The sequence below is a fragment of the Cyclopterus lumpus genome, chromosome 8 (assembly GCF_009769545.1).
Source record: "Cyclopterus lumpus isolate fCycLum1 chromosome 8, fCycLum1.pri, whole genome shotgun sequence".
Taxonomy (NCBI): Eukaryota; Metazoa; Chordata; class Actinopteri; order Perciformes; family Cyclopteridae; genus Cyclopterus; species Cyclopterus lumpus.
Genome location: NC_046973.1, coordinates 16781241 through 16788045, shown reverse-complemented (window position 1 = coordinate 16788045; position 6805 = coordinate 16781241).

Here is a 6805-nt window from a genome sequence, read left to right as displayed (position 1 = left end):
CCTTTTTCTGAAAGTCAAGAGACTTTTAAGCCGCTCTTCACAGAAAATTGGCTGTTTAAAACATCGACAGGCCAGTGAAACTTATGAGCATAACAGGTTTTGTGAAACAGGGTCATTAAATGCAAACTTTACCCGGCATTTTAAATGTTCTGTATGTAAAGATAAAAGTGTATTCACGGGGCTGATCCATTTATGAAATAGAGTGTATACACCAGTAATTCAGTCATAGTTTATGTCATGGGCTTCTTAAAGATATCACCATATAAAGCTATTCTGCTCGCTGTATTGTTGCCACATGCAGAAAACTCACAATGAAGAGAATATGTGAATGAATACTCGCATTGTTTCAACCACGGCCATCAGATATACAGTGCATTTAGTCAGAGGGATCTCATGTCTTCGCCTCTCCTCTGCACCAGGTCAAACTTTACAATGCAGTTGCAATGTTTTGTCAAGGGAAGAGTACAAAGACAGAAGCTCCTTAACACATTTTGGGATAATTAAAACTGGCAAAATATGGGGTGCTATTCCAAATATGGTAAATCGAATAAAAACATTGAGAATAACTTACTTTTGTGATCAGAACATGCCATTTTAAGGACAATATACCAAATTAAAAAATGTGGGTTATCTCATCATCATTTTTTAAATATATTTTTATTGATTTTCAGTTTTTTATCCCACCAGGGAAGAGGATTCACACTCATTATTGTTAGGGTCCCAAAAGGCTTGGATTTATTTAAATATTTAGAAAACTTGTTAAGAACTCCCACTTTTCTGCAAGATATTGTGCACTTCATCTATTTCTGCCATGTCTGATGCGAATATAGATCCAGGTCCCAGTGGCTGCAAGGCTGAGAGAGCCCAACTTTCTCCCCAGTCACATTCTGCAGACCACCACACATGAACTCACACTACACTGGAATCGTTTCTCATTAAGAATTAAGAAATTGGTTAACAATATTACAGCCATTTGTGGCAGCCATGCTGAGTCTAGAAATGCATGCTCATTCAACCGTGATGCAGCTCCGTGAAATAGTTTTGTTACGAATCACAAGTTGACAAACTGTAAGTGTAAAACACAAAGCGGAGAGGTGATGATCCTCATGCGCAAAAAAAGGGAACTACTCTCAGATCACTTCAGGTGCTGGTGGTGGTGGCGTCTGAGTTCAGGGCTAAAACAAAACCAAACTCAGAATCAAACATCATTTCTTATAACCGTTTGTGTTTATTAGGGTTTGTACTTTTTCCCTTATCTTTGCCTTGGACCACATCTTTTAGAGTAATGCCTCTTTATCAACATTTATGGGTTGTCTCTGTTTCGGATACAGATGGTGTCGTCATGGTTTGCCTCTAGCTGCTGTGCTGAGAAAACAGAAAACAAAAACATCTTTCTTCTTTCTTTTTTTCTTTTCCTCAAATCTGGGAAGCATTACCACCCCCACAAAACCCATAAGATGGGCGTAGAGAATACAATAGGGGGTACATGGGCTCCGGCAACAATTCTCTCTGCAGACTGGCCGGTATTATTTTCCAATATGTTGTTGGAGGAGATGAAAACACATTCTACATTTTCTATTTTCAAGCAAACGTTTTTTTTCAAGCCTGAACTCGTGCAGGAAAATATGAGGGAGAGATAGGAATCCAAATTTATAAATTTATAAAAAAACACTCTACATTTAATCACAATCCTAGTTCTCAAAATAATGTGAAATAACGCAGCAAGAAATTGCTAAAGTTGATTGATTTTCCGCTTAAATGACCACACCTGCCGGGCAGGCTGAGGGAAGCACATTTGTGTCGCCCGTAACTCTGTCAACAGTCAACGACTGGCATCGAACACAAGACTGTTGTCGAGCACCGACGGTGAAGAATGTTTACCTCTGTGTCTGATTGAGACGGCACAAAATAGATACATCATCAGAGTGCTGCTCCAGATCTCCAGCTTCTTGAAGGCCACCCTCAGCCATCTGTTAAAGAAAGCCCCCTCTTCACACATACTTGTATGTGTAAACTCCTCTGCTGCATAACAAGGCCACAGATGCCACGAAAAGGCCACCGAGACTGAAAACAAACCCACTTCCATCCTCCATATTGATCAGTCATAATTAGGCAGACAGTCCAAAGCGACAGCGATCCAAATTCCTATAACTAAGCACAAATATTTGTTCTGGTTTCATTTCTGTTTAGTGTTTCAGAGCAAATTACATAGATATGAACTACCTCAGTTTGTCACGAATCCATCCATGATGTGCGGAGCATGTCTGTAATAATGTGGAATGAAATAAAGAGGAGTTGTTGGAGAAACCACTCACCATCTACTACCTCCGGTCGACTGCAGCTCTCAGCAGCTGGCACACCAGTTTCATTGTTTCTGGAGGTGACAACAGGTGGACATTTCTGTTACGATACAACCCATTGGCTTCAATTATAGCCAGTGGGCAAACATGTCGACATACTAATGGCTGCTTCTGTAAACATGCAGTGAAACAACAGATTCAAGAGGTAACTTAAGAAAGCTCCACCTGTTTCCACAACCAGAGGACAACTGGCCTCTTCCTCATTTACATGTAAATGTTTATCACAGATCTGTATATCACGGAAAGAATATGTAGCTATATTGGGTTTATTTTGGTAATTGTGCATGTCATATTACAGCCGCAACCAATATTGATCAATCTGACAATTTATTTTCTCAATTTAAATAAAAACTTTTATTGATGTCATAAAAAGTAGTTGCTTTTATTTATTTTGAATACATTGTCTATTGAATAATAATACACTTTATAATGGCAATATATCTTATAACAATAAAAAGGAGGTGCAACAGCATCATGAAAAAGTCGTCTCGTTTTGTTTATTTACTTTGTCTGCTATATTAGAGTGAGAGCTTTGGTGATTAACACATATGGTTTTGATGTTTCTCCTTGTGCATTTCCCAGCAGTCTTAGCTGTTCATTCATGCTCATTATCAAATCCTCACAGTTGCTGGTTCAAACAATTGCTGCTGCCAAAAGTGTCACATCCTGTGGGTCAGAGGACCCAACCGTGGGGAAAACAATTAGAAAAAAAGCTTTCATGCCCTTTGTTTTGGCTGATTTGGTTTACTAATTTCTACAACCTGGGTAATGAAAGAAAAATACAACAATTGACCAGGATTAAACTGTGTACTAAATAACGTGGAGACATTCCTCACAGCTCTTTCTCCTGGCAGCCACCTCAGCAGCATCATGGACAGTTAATAGTTCAATTACAGCCCGACAGGTTCACTCTCAGGAGGAATCGAGTGTTGACAGCTGATTAGCTCTGCTGCTGCTCAATACAGCCATGGGATAACACTCAGCTGCTGGTTAACTGGCGCCACAGCAATGTGATGAACAAGTGAGCAGAGTCCAGTAGTGGAGACTTAGTACAGTTTTTTTTTTTTTTTTTTTAAAGATAGAGATGTTGGAGAACAGTGACATGAGAATAAAGATAACGAACTGTCCTCAGGCATGGTGGATGAAATGGTGGATGCCTGTGTGAGCAGTAAATACAGAACTAATGTATCATAATGGTCACGATGTTGGGTTGACATGGTGTTTCAGTAAAGCTTTCACAATGTCCTTAACTCCAGCTCACATTGTTAAATATTTTTTTTACTCCGGGATCTATTCTTGTGCCGAGTAAAACTTCAATGAATCCCGCACAGACGCACCTATTGATGCATCCTCATTAACCAGCTTCTGCCGGCTCCGCGCCGAGGTACCCCGCTTTTATGCTGGATCCAGACAGGGGATAATTATCTCTGCAGGTGGCATGGATCTGCTCCAGCAAAGAGGAACACACGGGGAAAAGTGAATGCAAGGCATCAATGTATGAGAAAAGGCACCAAACTGTGCATCATCAGTGCCATCATAACTGCTTAAAGTTGTATTCTGTAAATTCCTCCTGCATGTTTGTCATGGGAAGCGGCGCCTCGTCCCTCTGTGGACTGATGGCACAGTGCTCTGAAAAGTTCAAGGAACATCATATCAACACCAGGCTGATATGTATTGAAACATCACTTGCATGCCAACCAGATCACATTAACTTATTTGCACAGCCATCCCTTTGTAGTTTGGATTTATTGGATCTATATCGTTGTCAAAACAGTCTTACCTCAAAGTCTTTTGTCAAATGAAAACACAGTATCGTATAATTTATTTCTGCCAAAAAGATTCACATAAGTCCACTGGTTCATTTACAGCATCAGTGATATTTCAATAATCAGTGGTAGAAGGTAAGCAAGTACATTTACTCAAGCACTGCACTTAAGTATTATTTTGAGTTACTTGTACAGTACTTGAGTAATTTCTTAATAATGGTACTTTATACTACTCTTCCTGTCTATGTTTCAGAGACAAATATTGCACTTTCTACGCATTTACCTTTAGTTATTGGTTACTTTTCAGTTTCAGATTATTATTAGGAAATGTAAACCAACTAACAAATATTGATGTATTAGCATAGATTAAGCTATACCTGACAGTATATACATGTGTTAAAATTAGCCCAGTCTTTACCAGATACAAGATTATTACTTAAAATATCAAAGTACTTCTTCCACCACTGCCAATATGATGTGTAATAATCAGAGCTGCCATCTCTCACGGTTTCGCCGTGTGACACACGCATTTGCATGTTTTCACACGCACTCACAACCAATTTCTCACGGCAAAAAAAAAAATTCTGATTTTGGGCAGAGTGGGACGTCTGTCCCCGAGACGCGTTCGTTCCTTTTCAAACTCCACGACGATAGGTGGCGCTACGGAGCGCATCTGTAACCCCATTCGCTGCATAGACATCCTATTTATCCCAAAGAGTCCCGAAGTTTGCAACAGAAAAAGATTTTCAAAGAGACACTCTGGAGGAGCAGAGACTAAAGTATGTTAACTCTCTTAAACTTTAAATCTTTAAAGAAATGATTCGTTGTGTTTGTGTGGTGAATGTAAACTCAGCTGTCATAACAAGCAGCAGGAGAGCACCTTGTTAACCTCTTGGTATACTGCATGCTCAAAACATCATAACATTGTTTATTAAGGCTGCTCACATAGCATTTATCTTTTTATTTACAGGCCAAAGAAAAGGACCCTCTCAATAATTTTCCAAACAGCACTTTGAACAGGTAAGATGTATTCCAAAGAATTTAACATAAAGACAGGAAATTTGTGCAATAGAATTAGGCATGTTTTTGTAAATGAGAGTAGTTATTAAAAAATATTTAAATTATTTAAGGTAGCAAAGATGTCTCATAAAAGGGGACAAAAGCGAAATGTATTATATTATTTAAAGAACCAGCCACTGTCAGAACAGCCAGAACAATTTATAGAAACAACAGGGCAACAGACAGAGGAGCAACAGACAGGACAGAGAGAGATATGAACAGATATGGACAGCTTCTGGGCTGGAATGGCAACAAGGAAACATATACATTTTTTGTTGGCAGGTGTGTCTTGACTACATCTGTTGCTTTTATTGATGCATGCATATAGTGTGTCATACATGATGCAAACTATGCATGTTGTATCCGAAGTTTGTTACAGTATACTTACAGTATTAATGAAAATAAAATATGGTATGTTTTTCCATTTTGTTCTTGGTTCATTTTCAATAAGTGACAGGAGCCAAAGAATTTCAGAGACTTGCTGCCGTCGCCAAGCTGGTCCTGGTGTTGCCCCATTCAAATGCAGATGCTGAGAGGGTGTTTTCAGTTGTGGGACTAAATAAAACAAAGACCAGAAATAGCCTGGCATTGGATGGCACCCTGTCCTCCATCATAGCCATAAAGATGGCCCGACCTGGAGTCCCCCTTCAGCGGTCATCAAGGCCTCCAAGAAGGCCACAGGCCAGTACAACCTTGCCCACAAATCGTAAAAAATTCTGATCTCTGATACCTCATTTTTTGTTATTTTATTTATGTGTTGAACCATTGTTTTGGTTAAAAAGGCTACTGTTTAATTTTATTTGTTGCACTTTTTTGTTTCATAATGAAAAATATTTCTCCCTAACTAATCTTGTCATTTTTTGCTTTTTTGCTCTTAAGAATACAATTATTAACAATATAGGTTAGGTTTCAGTTAATAATTAGTTGAATACCATTGTAATCAACATGTCAATCAACCTACCCTGGTCAAATCTTAAACACATGTCTATTAATTAGGCTATATTGTGGTACATAGACAGTCATTGAGGCACAACACTAGTGTTCTGGTTGAATGTTCAGCTCAAGTCTAGAAGGCCCTGCAAGTCATGAGCAGATGAACATGAATCAGAATAAGTTCAGGTATTGCACATCTTTAGCATGCCACCCAAAAATCCACTAGAATGCATGAAATAACATCTACATAAACCAACATTTCCTGGAGGCGGACCACCATGTCTTTGCTTCACAGAATGTAACCAATGTTGTCCATCTCCAGTAGGCCGCCCCTATCAATGACTATGGCCCCCACAAACCACCAGAATGCAGGGCACAACATGGGTACAACGTCAAATTAATTCCATTTTACTGATATTTGAGCCACCAACGTGTGTGGCTGCGTGCGTGGCAAAATGTTGGTCACCCCCGACAAAATCTCACTCCAAGGTTTTTTGAAAAGTTGGCAGCTCTGAATAATATATATATATATATATATATATATATATATATATATATATATATATATATATATATATATATATATGTGTGTGTGTATGAATGGGGCCATTCTGCCCAATAAGTTAATTACATGTATACTTCCAAGTGCATTTAACTGTTTTGAGCAGCATTGCTGCGTTTACTGAA